The following is a 22,905-nucleotide window of genomic DNA, read 5'->3' on the forward strand; positions in this document are numbered from 1 at the left end:
CATCTGGGCTTAGTATTTTCTGTTTTGGAAGATTATTAATTACTGATCCAGTTCTTCACTAATATATTTAGGTGAATTCATATTATTCATTTCTCATTGCATGAATTTTGGTAGACTGTATCATATCTTCCAAGGAATTGGCCCATTTCATATAAATTATGAAATTTCTGAGCATAGAGTTTCTCATTTTATATTTTAATTTAAATGTCCATGGGATTTGTAGTGGTGATCTCCCTTTCATTTCTGATATTAGTTATTTTTGTGATTGAGAGAGAGAAAGAGAGAGAGAGAAAGAAAGAGAGATCTGTTGGTTAGCCTGGCTAGAGGTTCATTAATTTTATTTATTATTTCAAAGAAATATCTTTTGGTTTTGTTCATTTTCTCACCTGTTTTCCTCTTTTCAATTTTATTGAGCTGTGACTCTATTATTCCCTTCCTTCTGCCTACTTTGGGTTTATTTTGCTCTCCTTTTTCTGTTTTCTTAAGGTAGGAACTTAGATTATTGACTTGAGACATTTCATTTTTTTTTTTAAGATTTTATTTATTTATTTGAGAGAGAGAAAGTGAGAGAGCACTAGAGTGGGGTGAGGGACAGAGGGAGAAGCAGACTCCACGCTGAGCAGGGAGCTTGATATAGGACTCAATCCTGGAACTCCGGGATCATGAACTAAGCTGAAGGCAGACGCTTAACCGACTGAGCCACGAAAGACCAGGAAAAAGATTTACCTGACTAAATACAGAACTTTAGTCTAGCCCAATGGTGTTAATTTATTCATTTGTGCAATGTGCTTTTAGAAGTGGGCTTGTGATGAACTAACTTGTTGCCAATGAGACATATGAGAAGTCTTTTGAGAGTCTTCTGTATAAAATCTTTCTCCTTGATAAAAAGATAGTCCCACATCAGGCTCCCTGCATCAGGCTCCCTGCTCAGCAGGGAGTCGGCTTCTCCCTCTCTCTCTGCCCCTCCCCACCACTTATGCTTTTTCTCTCTCCCTCTCTGTCTCAAATAAAGAAATAAAATCTTTAAAAAGAAAAAAAGATAGGGCCTTTGTATTCTGACTTGTATGCTAATACTTAAGACATGATACATACTAGGAGGTTTCTGTAGCTCCTCCCCCTGCACCTCTCCCCCCCTCTTTTAAATCATAAGACAGCCACAACATAAAGCAAAGTTGACAGAGTCCTACAGAATTTAGCATGGCCTGTTTCTAGACTTTATGTTAAATGAAATAATTAAATGTTCTTATTGTTAAAATAACTTTTACTGACACATTACATTGCTAGAGGCTTAAAGCATGTAAACTGATACATACTAGCAGTTCTTTTGCTCTTTTTCAATTTTAACTTTTCTTAAAAGAAAAATGATGAAATTAGAATGTCAAATCATAATTTAAGAAAAATTTTTATTTTACAACTTAAGATACTCAGGGCATATGTTATTAAATATAAGATGCAATCAAGACAGCAGATGGAACATATAGAACTATACCTTTTCCACCCTGAACCCTGAACAACCAGGGTTGAAATAAAAACTCTACAAAACAAAAATACATGGCATGCTTATCCCAGAATGATTTTCTAGGAAAATACATACATTCAATTTATTTGAGAAAACCTCAATACACCAATTACCATGGGAAAACTGAAAAGCTAATAAAACTGATTTATCAGTGTACCTGTTAAAAATGGAATTCACAGCATATTGATTCTCTACTCAAAACTTTCCCATCATTTCCCACTCCTTTCATGGTAAAGACCAAATTCATACTGTGGGTCTTCAGGACCCATTATCTAGCCTTACATCATCCCCTACTATAGTCCATATTATTTCTTCTGTCACAAACACACTGACCATCTTGCCACTCCCAATGCCAGTACCAGTCCCATCTCAGGGCGTTCACATTTGCTATTCCCACTGACTGGAATAATCCTTCCCATCATAACATCTTGTTTCACTTCCTCAGTTTTTAGAGGTCTTCATTAAAATTTCACTTTCTTAATGAAATGGTTATCCTATTTTTATGTGTACCCTAACCCTAATCCTCTCCCCTTTATCATTTGTTTCTTTATATTTCCCAAGATACAGCATACAAGATTTTTGTCTTGTTTACTAATTGAATTACCACTAGTTCATGAATTCTATGAAGGCAGAGAATTCACTGCTATACTCCCACAGGTCTAAAACTATGCCTGGAACATAGTCCTGTTCAACAATTATTTATTGAATAAGCAAATTAACTAATCACCTGTCCTAATGGTTAAGAATGAGCCATCTGGTGCCAGATGTTTGGTTCAAATCCTTGTTCAGACAATTTATAGCTGTGTTATATAGGGAAACTTATTTAACATCTCTGTGGTTTAATTCAGTCATCTATGAAATTAAGAAAACAGTAGCATTTATCACAAAGTAGTTGTTAGGAAGATATCAATAAATATTTTTCACAATGCTTGCCACACAGGAAGTCCTAGAATGTTAGTTATTATAATTTTTGTTATTTTATTGCCATATAAATATAAAGACTAGAAATATCATTAGAAATGTATTTACTAAATTATGTATATTTGTTAATTGGGGTACCTAGTGGTAAAAGACACATTTTACATATTTCTGTATTGCTCAGGTAAAATTAATTACAAAAAATGTATGTATCTATATATAATGTCTCTATATATCATACAGATGTATGTATTTACTTATCTGCTATTTATCTTCTTTTCCTTAGAAACAATTATTCTATTAATTCTACGCATTACTTTCCACTAAGGAGTGATTACAGATATATTATTTTTCACATCTTCCATGGTCCTCTGGTGAGGCTGATTTATGATTCCTTTACTGCCCCAAAGGTCCAACTCTAACATCTGAGAGTTTTATTCCTTGGGGCTTTCCTTCTCAGCTTCCCTGGCAGCCTGCTTCTCACTTGCTACACAGCTGTGTGGTGGCACTTCTATTAAGAATATAGACCCATAGCTATCAAAACTAGCAATATAATCAATGAAATCTTGAAGCTCTCATAGACTCACTTAGTGTTTTCCCCTCAAAAAATCCATGATATTTCACTTCAATCAGCATGTAAATTCCTTTACTAAATCCTTGTCGTGATTGAAAATCATTTGTTATATTTCAGTAATCTCAAAAGAAGTAAGAGGAAAGTAATATAAATGTTTTGGAAGATTGTTTTTGTTTCTTATTATAAGAATAACAATTACTGAAAACTCGGGGGTAAAAACACAAAGAGAAATAAAAAACATTCAGATTAGCATTTTAAAAAAATATAAACTGTACAGCAATGAACATTTATATATCTTAAGATTTTTATATAACTCTGTGCATTATCCTATACTATATATGCATATGTATGTATATACATACATTTACAAACATCTATGTGTACATATATATCTTATGCATTTGCATTTCTATTTTTAAATCTACAACATATAAACACTACATAAGTGTGAGGATACAAACACACTAATATTATACATTTACACTCTAAAATAAATGTACCATTTTACATGCTCAAAGAACTATCAAAATGGCCATATTCATTTCACTCTCAATTATTTTCTCACTCTTCTCCCTTCCCTTCTCCTCCTTCTATTCTTTCTTTTCCTTCTCCTCCTCCCTTTCCATTTCTCTTTCATTTTAACCAAAGAGAGTACAACATAAATCACATTAAAGTTTTGTGAAAAGCATTTTTATCCCACTTTATATCAAATTAGTAGCTTTATATGGTCTTATTTCAATTTTCTTTAACAATGCTGTTTGGACTGAATTGTGTCTTCCCCATCCCAAATTAATATGTTGAAGTCTTAATCTCCAGTCCATCAGAGCGTGACTGTATCTGGAGATAAGGTCTTTGAAAGAAGTGATTAAGTTAAAATGCGGTCATTAAAATGGGCCTTAATCCAACATGAGGGGTGTTATAAGAAGGACACAGACATGAAAAGAGGTAAAACCATGCAAAGAGAGAAGATGAACATGTACAAGCCAAAGAGAGAGGCCTCAGAAGAAACCAACTCTGAAAACACCCTGGTTTTGGACTTCCTCTCCAGAATTGTGAGAAAATAAATTTTGTTGTTCAAGTCACCCAGTCTGTGGTACTTTTCTTTGATAGCCCTAGAACACTAATACAGGTGTTAATCACCTTTTCCCTCAATATATGTTGAAAATGTATTTTCTAGTTTGTCATTTGGTTTTTGTAAGTAAATTTTTTTGAAATATGACTTAATGCCAGAAAAGTACAACATCATAATTGTATAGCCTCATGAATTTTCTCAAAAGGAGTAGACCTGGGTAACCATTTCCATCCAGGTCAGGAATTAAATCATTAACACCCAGAATTCACTCTCATTCTTCCTCTGATCACTACCTACCTCCAAATATATAACACTCTGTCTCTATTAACTAGACATGAGTCACAAGGCATGTGTATGTTCAGCTTTAGTAGATACTGCCAACTGGTTTTCCAAAGGCCAAGAAAATATAGCCACATATAAGAGCCCCATTTGCTTTATATCCATGCCAACACTAGGTAATGTCAGTCTTTGTTCTAGCCATGTGTCTTTCTTCGTTCTAGCCATTCTATTTTGTCTGTAGTGATGGAGTTTTAATTCTCATTCTTCTATTGAGTATGAAACTGAGCATTTTTTTCAAATGCTTTTTGATTAATTCTACTTCCTTTCATATGGCACCCTTGTCCATCAGGCTCGCTCTGTGGGGAGCCTACTTCCTCTTCTCCTCCCTGCTTGCACTCTCTCACTGTCTCTCCTTCTCTTTCTCAAATAAATAAATATTTTAAAAGAATAAATAAAAAAGTAAAAAATAAAAATTTGATAGTGTATTGTTTGCTCTGACTGAGTTTAATTAACACATTTTCTTCTACGTCAAGCAGTATCTCTGCTGGAAAACAACTTTTTCATTAGTGACTCTAAGTCTTTCCTAATTACAGTCAATGTCTCTCTATATAGCTATATCTATGCATCTGTTTTTCTCTCAATTTAAGTTAACCATATGTATTTCTTTGAATCCCACTTCTCCTCTCAAAATGACTTTGTATCATATACAGCTTAATCTTATATTTCTACGATAGTTGAAGCAGGAACAGTATAAATGACACTCTGAATACTTCAGAGAGATTTTTAATATTTCTGAAGACATTAGTGTAAACATCAGAGGGATCTTATAGCTGATACTTGAGGCATCATTATTGATGGAGGAGGGAAGAATTCTTAACTCTTCGGCTTTGAGCTGCTTTGACTAGAGAAAGACCATTTCCAATCATCAAGCAAGAGATTAACTCGAGGATTGTTAACTTTCATCAGTGGTTCATAAACCTATCAGTAATTACCTATATAGCTTTCAAAAATGCAAATTATTTCCTAAAACACTAGAGTTCCAGATTTAGAAGGTCTAGTTTGGAGTGTGTTTGACAATCTACTCTAATGGAAAGGAAAAGAGAGACTATTTATTTGTCTATTTATTTATCTCTGATTTTCTAAGGAGCAAAACATACAGCTCTTGGTAGGTTTGATTCCGAATACAAGGATGTGCTATGTAAAATTTTTCTTAGACATCTTTTTTGAAAGATGAAAGCTTAATCACATACTGAACATTTTTACTGTTCCCTAATTTCTTCCAATGACAACTCAACTATTCAACTAAAAACCATATTTGAAGGCTATTATTTCACACAGTAAAGAAAGCCTACTTCCTGAGAAGTTCAAATTAAGAGTGCAAGGGAAGGCAGCTGCCATGTATCATGGTTCGATGGTGGTAAACTCAAGAATCCAGCAAAAAGGGGTCTATGTTATGCATGAAATGAGATATTCCTAGTGCTCTCTGAATAGGCCAGTAAATTACACTGAGTTTAAAATATTTCTTCAGTATGTCTAGAAGGATTTTAATTCTTCTTGGATGTCTTCCCACTCCATCTGTCTTCTAATGCAGACTATCCTCAAACTAGCCTCCTGATAACTGTTCTCCTCAACTGGAAAGGAATGGTCTATCTGCTCTCAAAGTACAACAACTCTGAGCACTCAGGATTCCCTCTTTCACTATTAAGATAGAAGGTTCCACCTCCTTTCAGATACCAACTTACTGGGAAAGAGACCGCTCCTTTTGCTAATTCGCCTGCCAGTCAGTCACCCCTGGTTTGGTACCTGAGAAAATACACCATGCTAACAATAATCGTTGGTCTGATCATGTACATTTGGGGGAAAGATTTTAAAAAAAAATGAATTTACACTGAGTCTTTCTGATAGAATTTAAAGTAGTGATGGATCATAATAAACTCTAACAGCTCCAATTTAAACATATTTAATAAATGAAAGACTTTTAAAATGTCAATGTTAAGTGAGAACTGAGCAGTTTTTGAAAAGGGTACTGTAAAAACGAGAAAGTTAAATCTTAAAAATAAATTTAAAAAATATATGCCATATCACAATTCACAAGATAAATACTGTATCTTTGCAGATGATATGATACTTTATGTGGAAAACCCAAAAGACTGCACCCCAAAACTGCTAGAACTCATACAGGAATTCAGTAAAGTGGCAGGATATAAAATCAATGCACAGAAATCAGTTGCAATTCTACACACCAACAAGACAGAAGAAAGAGAAATTAAGGAGTCAATCCTTTTACAATTGTACCCAAAACCATAAGATACCTAGGAATAAACCTAACCAAAGAGGCAAAGAATCTGTACTCAGAAAACTATAGAATACTCATGAAAGAAATTGAGGAAGACACAAAGAAATGGAAAAACATTCCAAACTCATGGATTGGAAGAACAAATATTGTTAAAATGTCTGTGCTACCTACATCAATCTACACATTTAATGCAATCCCTATCAAAATACCATCAACTTTTTTCACAGAGCTGGAACAAATAATCCTAAAATTTGTATGGGACCGGAAAAGACCCCAAATAGCCAAAGGAATATTGAAAAAGAAAAGCAAGCTGGTAGCATCATAATTCCGGACCTCAAGCTTTATTACAAAGCTGTAATCATCAAGATAGCATGGTACTGGCACAGAAACAGACACATAGATCAATGGAACAGAATAGAGAGCCCAAAAATGGACCCTCAACTTTATGGTCAACTCATCTTTGACAAAGCAGGAAAGAATGTCCAATGGAAAGAAGACAGTCTCTTCAACAAATGGTGTTGGGAAAATTGGATAACCACATGCAGAAGAATGAAACTGGACCATTTCCTTACAACACAAACAAAAAATAGACTCAAAATGGTTGAAAGACCTCAATGTGAGAAATCCTTGAGGAGAACACAGCAGCAACCTCTTCCACCTCAGCTACTGCAACTTCTTCCTAGAAACATCACCAAAGGCAAGGGCTCAATGAACTATTGGGATTTCATCAAGATAAAAAGCTTTTGCACAGCAAAAGAAACAGTCAACAAAACCAAAAGACAACTGACAGAATGGGAGAAGATATTTGCAAATGACATATCAGATAAAGGGCTAGTATCCAAAATCTATAAAGAACTTCTTAAACTCAACACCCAAAGAACAAAGAATCCAATCAAGAAATGGGCAGAAGACATGAACAGACATTTCTGCAAAGAAGACATCCAAAATGCCAACAGACACATGAAAAAATGTTCAACATCACTTGGCATCAGGGAAATAATCAAAACCTCAAAGAAATACCACCTCACACCAGTCAGAATGGCTAAAATTAACAAGTCAGGAAACGACAAATGTTGGCGGGGATGCGGAGAAAGGGGAACCCTACTACACTGTTGGTGGGAATGCAAGCTGGTGCAGCCACTCTGGAAAACAGTGTGGAGGTTCCTCAAAAAGTTGAAAATAGAGCTACCCTACAACCCAGCAATTGTACTACTGGCGGTTTACCCCAAATATACAAATGTAGTGATCTGAAGGGGTACGTGCACCCCAATGTTTATAGCAGCAATGTCCACAATAGCCAAACTATGGAAAGAGCCTAGATGTCTATCAACAGATGAATGGATAAAGAAGATGTGGTATATATATACAATGGAATATTATGCAGCCATCAAAAAATTAAATCTTGCCATTTGCAATGACATGGATGGAACTAGAAGGTATTATGCTAAGTGAACATAAGTCAATCAGAGAAAGACAATTATCATATGATCTCACTGATATGAGGAATTTGAGAAACAAGATAGAGGATCATAGGGGAAGGGAGGGAAAAATGAAACAAGATGAAACTGGAGGGGGAGACAAACCATAGGAGACTCTTAATCTCAGGAAACAAACTGAGGGTTGCTGGAGTGGTGGGGGGTGGGAGGGATGGAATGGCTGGGTGATGGACACTGAGGAGGGTATGTGCTATGGTGAGTGCTGTGAATTGTGTAAGACTGATGAATCACAGACCTGTACCCCTAAAACAAATAATACATTATGCTAATAAAAAAAGGATAAATACTGTAAAAATTATAATTAAAACTTGAAATAAAAAAAGCAAAGTTATTAAAGTAAGACATACTTGAGTTAGAAACAGGAGATGAATTATTCAAATGACAGAATGTCTACAAAAAGGAAAGAATGAATGACATATATATATAATATATGTTATTTTATATACAATAAAATATATTAGGAAACTATTTTTCTGAATCAAGGGAAACCACAACTGTACATTTTCCCCCCAAAATTTCTGTATGGTAAGCAATTTTTTCAAAATAAAGGTATATGCCCAAAGTTATCTCTTCCTTAAATATTTTAACCCTTAGAATAAAGAGAATATTATACAAATATTCAGAGAGAAGACATTATTTATAAATAAAAATAATAAATTATAATTGCTTCAGATTTGTTACTGCAACACTTTTTCTTTAGCCTGCCAAAATACTATTCATGCGTGCGGGTAAAAAATATTATTTCACTATGCACAGATTCAAATTATATTATACCCATCTAGTACAGCTGGTAGATTGTCAATGTAAAGTATGTACATATACTCACGCAATAACAAATATATGAAATTGGAACAAGCCTGACATGCTATAGGAAAAATTAAGAGTTCCAATGTGTGAGACTGAAAGACTGTAAGTAAGAAAGACACTGGTCTGAAAGTAGAGGGAGATATGAGGCCCAGGAGTTAGAGACAGAGTTGCTTAAAGCCTATTAGGCCATGCTCAGAATCAAGGATTTATTATAAACATTAAAAACTGTTACTGCTTTTTTAGCTCAGCTGCCAACAGAGTTTGGCTTTTACCTCGTCTGTGTTTATCATACTTCCTCTGTTCTATGACATATACCATTGGCTGAATATTATGTATGCACGCTATTAGTTTTAAGCTTGAACATGATAAATACTCTGGGTGGATAAGCATAAAAATTTCAGCTACAACTAAAGAGAGTGATGCAGTCTGACAAAAAGCACCTATTCCAGAGTCAGTGGGATGATTTCAGGATAGTTAACCTCTGTATTGCTAGGGAAAAAGTATAACCACTAGCCTTCACTTCAAAGTGTTTGGCTGAACCTAGGTCACTTATCTCTGTCCTAATTTTCAGAGACATTCAAAGTTTAGGTTAGTAAGTTAGTAAGTTTAAGTTCTGGATGGGGATGTAGATTTCACCACCCACAATCATTCATAGGGTGGAAAACTACTCCAAACTAGGAAGTGTATTTAGATACAGGGAAGCCAAAAAATCGCAAGTTTTCATTAAGGTGTATATTTAAAAAAAACTATAAGAAGTGTGACACAAGCTGACACATTTAACATGTGACACTCAGGCCTCAATCAGAAAAGTGGGGCAGGATGAACGAAAACAAACAAAAAGGTTGTAAGGAAAACCTTTAGGGTTTAAGAAATGCATGTGGTGGATGAAAGAGGTAAATGAGTCAAGCCGAATGAATCCCGAACTAAGGGCTGGGCCATGAGGTTTGTTACTTTCCATACCTGATTGGATTTGGGCAAATCACTCTTGAGGCCACAGTGTGCACTTCTGTGTAATAGATGTAATTGTTTAAGATAGTTTTCTGTGATTCCACATTTCCAAGCTTGAGAATAAGGGAGATTGGTGATAATCTATACCCAAAGATGTTAAGAAGGAAAAAGAATTGGGTGACATCATGAAATTGGTTTTTAACATGTGCTATTGGAACTGATAGTGAGGATATCAAGTCGAATACCTGGGGGCAGCTGTGTTGAAAATTCAGCTTAGGTCAAGAACAGCATAGGAGTTGGTTTCATTCCTCGCCAGCCAATAAAAGGGTCCCTTGGTTAGAACACTAAGGACCAATTAGTATTTTACACATCATTAATATTAAAGAAGAGTAATAAACAGATGTTTAATTAGGTACCTTATTTAGTTAGATCTGTTAATATTACCAGAATGTATATCAGTTTCCAATCTGTACAACATATGTTTTTATTATAGATTTGTTAGAACAAAGGAAAATGCCATTAGTAAAACTATTTTCATTGGTTCTAGGATCTGGGTTTCTAAGTCAAAGTTTAGCATGCTCTGTAAAAGTACCAGTCAGAGTTAAGGCCAAAACATGTAAAGGAAAGCTCAGTAAGAGGATAGGTTTGCCAACAAGAAAAAAATGAATGTCAAAGTTTTGACTTAGATGAGCATGCATAAGTACAGTTACATAAACGTGAAAATTAAACAAGCTGAGAGGTAAATGCAGAATTTAAATGTTTGTGCCACTGCCATCATGGAAGTTTAAAACGACATAGTACACCTGAAACTAATATTACACTATATATTAACTAACTGGAATTTAAATAAAAACTTCAAAAAATAAAATAAAACTGATGTTATCTAGAAAAATAAAGAAATGTTATGAAGGTCTAAACACAGTAAGGGCACCTGGGTGGCTCAGTCGTTAAGCGTCTGCCTTCGGCTCAGGTCATGATCCCAGGGTCCTGGGATCCAGTCCCACATCAGGCTCCCTGCTCGGCAGGAAGCCTGCTTCTCCCTCTCCCACTCCCCTTGCTTGTGTTCCTGCTCTCGCTATCTCTCTCTCTCTGTCAAATAAATAAATAAAATCTTAAAAAAAAAGTCATAAACATAGTAAGTTATTTACATCAGAGACATTCTTATTACCTTGGAAATTATCAAACAGAATCCCTCATATTTCTAGGAATATATAAGGAAGACAAAAGGAGTAAAGGTTTTGACTAGATTGAGAAGGCACGGCTCATTATATACATTATCACTAGGGGTACATTATCAGAAGTCATTAAATGAGTATCAGTTGATTACAGTACTGCATAATTTTAGTACTTATGATATATCCAGATTTAATGCAGAAGTCAAATACATGAAACTGGATTTTGAAACAGAAAATTTTTATATTCATCTCAATATATATGATATATCCAGATTTAATGCAGAAGTCAAATACATGAAACTGGATTTTGAAACAGAAAATTTTTATACTTACCCCATTTGAAACATAGAAAATTCTTATATTCATAGGAAATATATATATAAATTATATATATTCTTTTTTACTATCATGGAAGCACTTCAGTTCACCTTGTTTTAATTTGTAGGTTTTTGTCAGCCTTCACTTATTTAAATACATGCTCTGTAAAAACAGAGACCTTACCTGCCATTTTCACAACTGTGCTACCAAAACCAAGAATATTACTTGGCATTTAGTAGAAGCTCAATAAATGTTGACTGACTGACTGACTCAATGGATAAATGAGCTTCAATTTTTTCAGCAATTTTTAAATAAATAGGGAATAAAATATCTATTTTGTGTTTATTATAAGAATTTAAGGTACCTTCTTTAGAACATATTTAGTTTATAATTTTGGTGTTGGCACATAGTAGGAAATCAATAAAAGCTAATTCTATCTTCTTTCTTTCCTCTAAACACACACACTATACACAAGAGCTAACTCAGTTACATTTTTGCATTGATGATTACATTAATATCCATGATTAGGTAAATGAGAAAAATTTGAACTTACACACTTAAAATTAGACTTTCAAATTATATTATTTATATGAAAAATACATATTACCAAAACATTCTTTCTTATTACTTTTGTCAAACTGATTTCTAACAGAACTGTATCTTTTGTTATCCATATAAAAATATGGGATTCACAATTTGGGCTTGTCAAATTAAACTGAACACTGAAGTACTACATTGAAATACAGGTTTTCTACTATACATAATTTTAAATGCAAGCCTTTATGTCAAGTCAATGTTTTACCTATTTATCTAGACCCCAAATTGTTTTTTTCTATTCATTTTCAATCATTACAGGAGTTATGCAATTTTTAGTTGATCCCTCAAACTTTTAAAAACATTTAAGACCTATATCTTGCACTTCAGTTTCTGTAGAGAGCTGTTTATTACAAATAGCTGAGTGGCAGGATTTAGTCATTTATACAATATTATACCATACCATATTATGTTGTTATATCATATCATGTTATACTATATATGTCTATAAAATCTTTCAATGTGCATACCTAATGCATAGTAAGGTAAAGTTTAGGGGTCCTTAACAAGAACAGGTAATGCATTGTCTACTATAATCTATCACATTTTAAGCAAAATAACTGAAATTATGGTAGTCCAGATTTACATTGAAATCTCTTCACACTGAATGTCTTTTTTTTTCCATACCCTCAACAGTGATATGGTTTCACTTTAGTATTGGTTTATTTGATAGCACTAAATGAGATGAGATTTGTTTGTATATTTCACATTCTCATTTAATGCATTCTTACAACACAGCTGGGAACAGTTACAGTCATAAACTCAAATGATTGTATGGTTTCTAAAATGAAGGAAAACTAATAGAACTGACAGAGCACAGTTTTTAAATCAAAAGTTAAAATGTTAGGAAAGATCTGTGGTTCATTTGTAGCTTTCGGCCAGTCTGATCATACTCATCTGCCCCAATAAAATTACTTCAGTTGAGTGTAATTCAATTACTATGTTTAAAGACAGGTAGCTTCTCAGGAGAGTGTGAAAAACATTTGTTGCAAATGTATTTTATGGTGTGTGAAACAGTTTGTGTTTTTTACAGCATGTTTAGGAAGTAAGTAATTTTCCATTTGGTAGATGAACCAAAAAGCTCAACAGTGTGTGGATAAACAATAGGAAGCAGAGTGAGATTTAGATTTTAATATTATTTTTCATAGTTTTTAGTTTATTTGCTATGATTTTGTGTGTGTGTGTGCCTGTGTGTTTGTGTGTGTATGTGTAAATGTGTAACTCATCAGACTCTCTGAAGGTAAAGTGGCAGATTTTCACAACCATTCACATCTTCAATCAAATAAAAAATATAAATATATAAAATAATACAAAAAATATAAATACATGTAGAAAATTAATAACCATTTGTAATAATGTATTATTTTATATAAATATTTCATAGGAAATTTAAAAACCCAGTAGTTATAACTGATTGTTTGCAATATAAGATATAGGGAATGGATGTTGCGAAGAACTACACAGCAAGTCTATTAATTACCACCAATTGCAAATATTAAAGGTAAATGTCTACATGTAAAACAAGTTCCTTCAGGTGCATACAAGGTGAATGAATCAAATATTTGGTACATTTCTCTATAGTCCCTCTCTTGATTTGCATAGGCGCTCCAGTTTGAAACAAAGAATTAACTGTCTTTGGCATGAGATATCATTATCTTGCTTAGTTTACATATTTAATTTTTAAAAGTCCTATTGTTTCTTTCTAGCTCTTAAAACCATAAATTAATATATATACTAGTATTTGAAGACAGAAGCCTCACACTAGGATGTAGAATACATTTCATATGCATATATAAAATTATCACATTTATTAAAAATTGGTGTCTTGACTTAGACAACTATAAAACTCTTATTGTGTGCTAACTTCCCCTTTAAGGGCATAAAGATTTCAGCTCACCAAGATAGATAGATAGATAGATAAATACAAACAGAAAATAGGGAATCTTGGTCTTGAGATTTAGAGCAAATTTTAGCATATTTTAATATTTAGGTAATGTAAAATACAATGGTTATTGAAAATACAAGCATCGCAAGCAGAGAGAATGATGCCACCCACCATATATGAAAATATTCCTTTGAGCAACAAACACCATTTAGTTGTACTCTGTTCTTACTAGAATAAACCCCTAAAGGAAGAAAGTTTTAGCTAAATTTTCTCATTCATCATGAAATGACATTTTGCTCTCAGTTCCTATAACCCAACCTGATACTTTAATATCTGCGCATTTTATTATCTAACTGGTGTAAGGACCTCAAAAAAAAATCTAAAAAGCCAATACATTTCTGCCAGCTGTGATCTGTGCTAATGTGAAAAGAATACATTGAAGTAGCAGATGGCATCTCCCCCCTAAGCAGTGCACATGCAAGGCTGCTCTCACCAATATGCAGAGACACACTTTCACAAATGATGTTATTAAAGATGTGGCCTCCGGGCATCAGCTAGTAAGCCTGACTTTGTTCTCTAAGGCTTTTGTATAAATTTTTTAAATAAAGACTTAAATATATATACAACAGGGGAAAAATACTAAACCATAATTAGTGGACATATTAGATGAAAATTAGTAATACCAATCAAGTCATATACCAATCGATCACTGTGATATCTGATTATTTCACTAGCTCTGATCATATGCTTTAATATTTCTTTTGTACAGGGAAAAAAGAGCAGGATGGGGGGGTGGGGATAAAGAAAGATGCAACAAATAGAATTATGAGAATGAACTTACTTCCCTGAAATATTATTGTGACAGCCTGACTCTCTATGTTAAAAGAACAATTGTAGCATACTCACAAAACCTAGAGTAAACAACACTCAAAGCCATGATTTCAAAGGGATCTCTAGAGGTGAGGGCAAGTGAAGAGATCCATCCTCTGGGCATTAGGCAAGAGCTGGGAAAATGGTATCAGAGAAGAAGGTGATATATTCTACCCTGAAGCCCTAAGAAGGTTAGTGAGTTTCTCTCTTCATCTCAACTGCTGGGTAATACTTTACCCCAGCTAGTTTTAACTCAGGCAGGTATTACCATAGCATCCACTAGTACTGGTTTGCCATTTCCCAAATAATCCTATTATAGAGCTAATGAAAGAACACAAAATAAAGTGTAATTAAAAAAATAATACATATCAGTTCATTGGAGGAGGATCAGTAGCCTGGAGGAGGGAGATTCAGCTGAAAGTATACAATCAGTGGCTCCTACGGAATGATAACAAATGGATAAAATGGTAACTTTTAAAACATATTTATAATAAAAATTCCCAGTGACATAAAATTACAGTGCAAAAAGCTTTCCAGTATTTAAAAAAAAGGACTTTTACCATGAAAAGATTAAATAAAAAACTATAAAATAGAATGCAACTGCTAAAATCTAAATGGTCTGAAAGATCAAGTGGAAATATTATCTGACAAAAATAAGAGGGTTAAGTTTCAAGATGGCAGGTACACATCTAAATACCTCTCTCTACTTTAAGTACCTAATACAGTACCCAGCACATGGGAAGGGCTTAGGAAATGTTTGTTAATGAAGACATAATCAACACATAATGAGTTAGAAATTAAGAATGAAAAAGATTAGAGAAAACATAATTAAAGAGTTTAAACGAGAAGACAGGTGATCTAGAAGGAGAAAATCATTAGCTTATGATATAATAAATACAGAAATGGTGAGACAAATTCCCTGACAGTGGAGATGTCCACTATATATACATGTGTGTGTGTGTGTGTGTGTATACTAAACTATACACACACACACACACACACAAGCATATACATATATGTGTGTATCTTAGTGAAAAATATAAGTGGCAGAGTAATATGTACAGTGTGATTCCATTTTTTAAAATCAAAAACAGTTATGTACCCTCAGATAATTCAAAACATTTTAAATGAATCAATGCATGTGTGTACTTGAAGATGATACATAAGCATAACAGCAGACATTTATTAATGTTTACATAAGAGGAATGGGATGGGGTACAAGAATGGCAGTTTTTATTTCTCTCTATGCCTTCTGAATATTTTATTTTATTCATTATTAAACTTTCTAGTAAAGATTAACTCAAAGGAACTACACATTACATATAAAAAGCAAAAAAGGCCAGGGGATCTTAGCAGCTATGAGTCTAAAAGACAAGTAGTATAATATTTAGTTCGTATTACTATAATACGTGACAGCATAAAATCCGTTTGAGAAGGCAGACTCTTGGCATTAAATTGCTTGGATTAAAATTCTGGTTTTTCCATAAAAAGCCACAAAGCCATAGGAACATTTTCCTCTTTTCTGAGTTTTTTTTAAATCTGTAAAATGAAGATGAAAGTAATGATTCCAGCCTCATAAGGTTGTTGTGAGGATTTATGAATTAACGTATGCAAATAATTTAGAAGAGTTGAGAAACAAGATCTTCAGAGATCTCGGCTGGCCTTACTGTCTCACTCAAAACTTAAACCAAGCGAACAGACTACAGGGCATTTTAGCCACATCTAAAGTCCCTGATAACCCCAGCTCATTTGAAAGTCAGAAAGATAGGCGAATTCAGTTTTACAAAAGAATCCTCTCTGCTAAGTTTTCTCAGTCATTCTGGACTTGGAAGGCAAGCTGACTTCTTTCTTATTGTCCCCAGACTGATAGGATAATCTGAAACTGACTCTTTGCTCAAGGGTTGTAAGCAGTCTGGCCACTTCCCTAGATATCAGTGCATGCCAGGGCCCCTGCAAGGGACAAAGATAGAGGAGGAAACCACTAACACTGTGTTTTGGCAAAAAGGGAGATTTCCTAATACCTCTCCCCAGGCTCCCTAAATCCAAAAATATTACTGTAGATAATTCTAAAATATCTTAGGTCAGGTTACAATTTATATTTTCCTGCTAATGGGTTTCAGAGCTTTTCTTGAGAGCAGTTTTTCAAAGGTACAAAATATGACTGAAGTGAGAATAAAGGTTTATAACTGGAAAGCCAGGGATAACTACTTCACAATTTGGCATCAGTCAGCACGGCCCTTACATACAAAAATGCATGTAACAAATATTCACTAATATCTTCCTTCATGCATTTGGTAAGATCAGCTACTGACTACATTATAGGCCATCTTCTCACAGGTTCTGGTCATTTTAGAAGTTATACAATTTGATGATAGCTTTGATTCAAGGGAGGGTAAGAAAGAGATTTTCTGAATCTTGGTTCCAACTCCTAAAATCATAACCACTAATGCATGCCTTGTATATTGCTCATGATTTTGGATTTTGATATTGTTTATGTAACTTTTGTTTGTTGACTGCCACAGCCTTTCATTCTCTTTTGATTTAACATGAAGTATATCTTGTTTACAGACAAATAGTATATATGTGTTTATATACGTGTGTGCATGTGTATGTGTATAACACAGTTTACCATGAATATCCTATATCTTTCTGTCTACCTACTTATTTACCTATCTATGTCTAGTGGCTGCCTGCTACTTTTTTGAAGTACAGAATAATTTCTTTAAATCTGTTTTAAAGGCAGGGCGCCTGGGTGGCTCAATTGGTTAAGCGACTGCCTTCGGCTCAGGTCATGATCCTGGAGTCCCGGGATCGAGTCCCACATCGGGCTCCCTGCTGAGCAGGGGGTCTGCTTCTCCCTCTGCCCTCTTCCCTCTCGTGCTCTCTGTCTCTCATTCTCTCTCTCTCAAATAAATAAATAAAATCTTTAAAAAAAAAAATCTGTTTTAAAGGCTACTAATATAATAAAAATGTTGTAATATACATGCTTTTTCATGTATTTTAGTCTTAGAATAAATTTCAAATATAGAATTTTGGATCAAGAATTTATTTTATTTTATTTTATTTTATTTTATTTTATTTTATTTTATTTTTAGGTTTTTGGTACCTAATGACAAAACTTTGCAGTGTAGTCCATACAGGCATAAAGATATCTGTTATTAGCTACTTTAAACTTTATCAAGTGGAAAGATGGGAAAAACTACATCAGATTATTGTTTTTCTTTGCATTTTTTTGATTACTAGTATGTGTGAGTATATTTTTCACATCATGTTTGGCATCTATTTCTTTTTCTAATTTTGTAGATTTACATTCTAAGCTATTTTATCTACAACACTTGGGGGGTTTTGTTACTGATGTGTAAAGATTTTTTTTTAAATAAAGGTATTAATCCTTTATCATTTTAGATTATATCTCCTCCAAGTTTGTTGTCTTTATTTTAATGAGCTCCCTTTTAGTAGCCCAAAAGTTTTACATTATATTTATATATAAATATAGTATGCATTTTATTGCCTTGGGAAGGAACTGCCCATCATATACTGTATAAACATTAGATAATCTAAATGGAAAGTTATTTCCTTTATATCAGGCATGCAAAACTACTATTTCATTCAGTGTTCTGCAATAACTGTCATTAGACCCACAGTTTAAAAGATTACATTTATAACAAAATACAGAAAACATGTCTCAATGGCTCTGACTACTCTTCAAAGTTGTAGAGGAAAAAACCTCCCGGTATGCCATTCATTCATATGAATCAAGAATTTCTTCCAAGTCACTAAAGAGTTTCATAATCTTCATCTAATTAACTACCACCACTTTTTTTTTTCAGACACAGAGAAGGCACATTAACCTTTTTGAAGAGTAAGAAACTGCAGCAGAAGTGTAATTTTGCTGAATGACCCCTGTCATTCCACAGACCAGGAGAAGAGGAAAAAACCCGCCTCTGCTCTAAGACTGTTCTAACTTGCCCAGCCTCTTTGGCCTTTCCTACTGGCAGCTGGGATTCTAGTTATCACTCAACTCCTTAGATTCTGAAGGTCAAGAGCATGAAGTATACTGGATTTGCAATATTCCTGACCAGACTGAGAGAACACAACACAAATGACCCCAGCACACAGGAGGTAAAGTAAAATAATTACAAAATGCTGAGATGTAAGCCATTCCTCAGTATGAACATGAAAAAATTCTTAACATTGTCAAGAACCCAAGTGTAAAATTGTAAGACAGCTGTCAGAATAAATGCTGGGTGCAGTTCTGGAGAGGACAATCCTTCCTTGAAGTTACTCTCATTAATGAAATCTCACCTACTGAGTACTTAATTGTACAGAAGACTGTGCCAGAAAGAATCTGGTTGCAACACCACCAATCCAACATATAAAATAATGAAGGTGAACAAGAAAAAGAAAGAATGTCTCAAATTCTTTTTGCATCTCTGTAAACTGCTACCTGGCAAGGAAGAAGTACCAGCTGTGGGTTTTTACAATTAATTAAACCCCCCAAAACATAGTTCCCTAGGACTATAAGACAACGAGTTAATGTAAAACATGGGATGTTTATCTAAATTGTCCCTTTATTTCAGCTGTATACCCTAACTGATTAGGACATGGTATTCCCTGTTATGATAATCATCATCTTATATTTCAAAGCATTAGAGCTGCTTTGATATTTTTCTTTATTGCCCAGATATGCAGGTTGGGCAAGTTTCACAGGTTCAGTCTGGATTATACCTAGAGATACCTGGTCATTTGTATAAGCTCAGGAGTTAAGTTGCTGCACTCACTAAATCTCCTTACAATGAATATGCAAGAAATTAAAAATTAAACAGAGTTCTCATGAGTGTCATAGACCAGTGCAAAAGGAGGCCAGACATGCTAGACCTGACTTGAAAACTGGTGGCTTCTAAAGGGTAGTAGCTCCAATAAAGTTAGTGGAAGGTTCCAGATTGGGAGATTGGGAGCACAACATAATGAACTTTTGGATAACTCCTTATGCACCTTGCATTTTTGGTTCAAACAAACAAACAATTGGGGGATTAATGGAAAAACATTGTTCTTTTGCCTGGATCACTGATCTTTTTCCCCATTTTCTTTATTTTTTTTATTTGAATCAGCATCTTAAATTTGCTTTCCCACAATTCATTTTAGCACATTTATCACACCTCTAGTCAATGCTCCCCTGTCCCTTTTATTTAAATAAGCCATCCACGGCCCATCTCACTGAACATCGACATATATGTTGTAAGATAGACACATTTATACTCTGGAATTAACAATTTGCTAATTGAATGACCTTGATAAAATCGGTTAAACATTCTGTGCTTCAGTTTTCTCAGTAGTAAAACTGCATACCACCACCTAACTCATGGGGATTTTGAGATTTTAACGAAAAATGGATATATAACACATATATAAGCTTACTGTATATCAGGAACTATTCTAAGCACTTTCCATATATTGACTCACTTACTACTAACCTTTATTATAATCCTCCGAAAGACAGTGTTATCCCTATTTGACAGATGAAGACACTGCTCTGTACAGTGGCAAACAAATATCCAAGTGTTGCATAACTATATAGTGGTGGAGTTTAGATCTAAATATAAACAGCACATCTCCACAGCCCATAACCTTAACTTCTTTCCTGTGCTTAAATAAAGTCAGTAACTGTTAGCTCCTTCCCCAATTTCATCAATCCTAAACATAAAAGAAAAATTAAAAAATGAAGGAGAAAATATAAGTGATCAAGTGGTGTTGCATCCAAGCGGACCATTTAGAGAATGTTTGTTCTATTGATCTTTATCTTCCAGGTGATCTTTATAGTGCCCTGACTGACCTTAATCAGGAATGAAAAGAAACAGAACATGGTGATAGATACAAGCCACTCTATGTTCCCCATGACTCCTGATCATCCATCCCTTCCGAGCTCCATCTCCTACTGTCTTCACCCCAGTGAGGAGCTGTCTCTCTGGCAAAGCTTGCTATATCAAAGTAAAGACACCACTCAAAAATAAATCCTCCCTCAATTCTCTAGTGGTCTGACATATTTCTGATAGAATGACTCCAGCACGATATGTTTGAAAGTCTCATAACCAGGATATTCCATCATCGTCCTTCCAAAGCATCAAGTCACATTAAGAGTGAGTGAAAATGAGAAGGAGATAGTAAGGCTTCTATTATATCATCTCCCAGACACCAATAAAGATCTGTTCAAGGATCTTTTGGGAATGATAAATTTGTTTAATATTAAAATAATATTATTTTTATGGTCAGATTTTTGGACCGCCTGCATATTTGTATATTGTTAATACCAAACACAAGAATAAACCTCCAGTAGATTCCTTTGATTACTTAACCACAAGAATTCTGTACCAACCAAGGAAGCTAAATTATGTCATATAACAAACACAGAAGAGCCATGGCTGACAACACATGGTTTATCTCTTACCCATGTTACACGTCAACTATGGTTTGGCTGCAACCCTGTTCAGCCAGACTTCAGTCAGGAACCCTGTTCCTCTTCACTCTAGAATGTAGTCTCAAGAAGCAGCCCATATCTGGGACAATATTAAGCTGTATTGGAAGGAAAAGAGCAAAATGGCATTACAAATTGACTCTTAAAGCTTCTTTCAAAAGTGGAATGGTCAAGCACATAGGGTTCTGAAATATCTTTATTTCCAATGAAAAATATATAATTCCAAGAAGTAAATGTCTTATATATTTAATTCAAAGTGTATTCCGGGGGTGCCTGGGTGGCTCAGTTGGTTAGGCGACTGCCTTCGGCTTAGGTCATGATCCTGGAGTCCCGGGATCGAGTCCCGCATCAGGCTCCCTGCTCGGCAGGGAGTCTGCTTCTCCCTCTGACCCTCCTCCCTCTCATGCTCTCTGTCTCTCATTCTCTCTCTTGCAAATAAATAAAATCTTAAAAAAAAAAAAAAAATTAAAGTTTAAAAAAAAAAACAAAACAAAAAAACAAAAAACAAAGTGTATTCCGTATCAAAAGAAATGTCCACAATCATCTTCCCTGAGATACTAAATTTTTGCCCATGTAGTTTTTCCTCTTTAACTTCAGAAAAATGGCAGAGCTGTTCCACTCCTTGCCTTCAAGGAGTATATTGTTATGGAGCCCAAAGAACAAAGTGCCTACAACTCAGATCTCTGGCCTTTTTCTTCCTAAAGCTTTGGTCATTCATGTTATTATGCTGGAGATGACAGGAAAGGGAGAGAGAGAGAGTGCCTTAAAGAAGTGGGGAGACAAAGGACTCTGCTCTTCCATCTGTGATCTCCCTCTGCCTCATTCTTAGAAGGACACTTGTCCTTAGATTTAGGGCCCACCCACATAATCTTCAAAGAGTGTGAAGATGATTTCTGTCCCCTTTCTCTATACCTATATGTAAGAGTGAAGTAAACAGGAATGAAGAAATGAGAAAAAATGGGTGATAGTTTTTTTTTTTTTCTCACTTCTTTTGGAGTTTTTCTATCAGTCAGGGATTGGGTGCTTAATAAATAGACATCCCATTCCCTTTTTTCTTTTTTCCTTCTTCTTTTTGTAAACTTAATTGAATATTTCTAGCTTTAAGAGATTATTCCTTACTTCAGTTGTTCTTGTTCTTTTTTTTAATGTAGAAACTTACATTTCTAGAAGCCAGTTATTGATTCACACAGAACTTAACCTATATATTTTAGCTTCTTGCCACATCCACTTCCAATATACTAAATCAGATCTTTTAATTAAGCTCTTATGGCTATTATTTCTTTACCATTTTCTGTGCCTCCAGTTACCACCTCCCCTCCACAGCCTGACAGACACATTCGGCTTTTCATCTAATCTCTATGCTATTCCCATAATTATTTCACAGCTCATGTAAACCAACATAATAAAATCTATTAGATTATGTTGCATTTGTAGGATTAAATTCCTGTCTTCCTTTAGACTATAAATACCCTAGGGAGAAAAATCAATTCCTATCATTTCTATATTATCAATACCTATCACAGTACTCGGCATATTTACTAAATAAAAGAATGCTGTTTAAAAACACTTGTAGATCTATTTCATAGAGAAACAATAAGATACAATGTAATATGGGGCACCTGGGTGGATCAGTCATTTAAGCATCTACCTTCGGCTCAGGTCTGATCCCAGGGTCCTGGAAT

The sequence above is a fragment of the Leptonychotes weddellii genome, chromosome 12 (genome assembly GCF_054177405.1).
Source record: "Leptonychotes weddellii isolate Sample4059 chromosome 12, ASM5417740v2, whole genome shotgun sequence".
Classification (NCBI taxonomy): domain Eukaryota; kingdom Metazoa; phylum Chordata; class Mammalia; order Carnivora; family Phocidae; genus Leptonychotes; species Leptonychotes weddellii.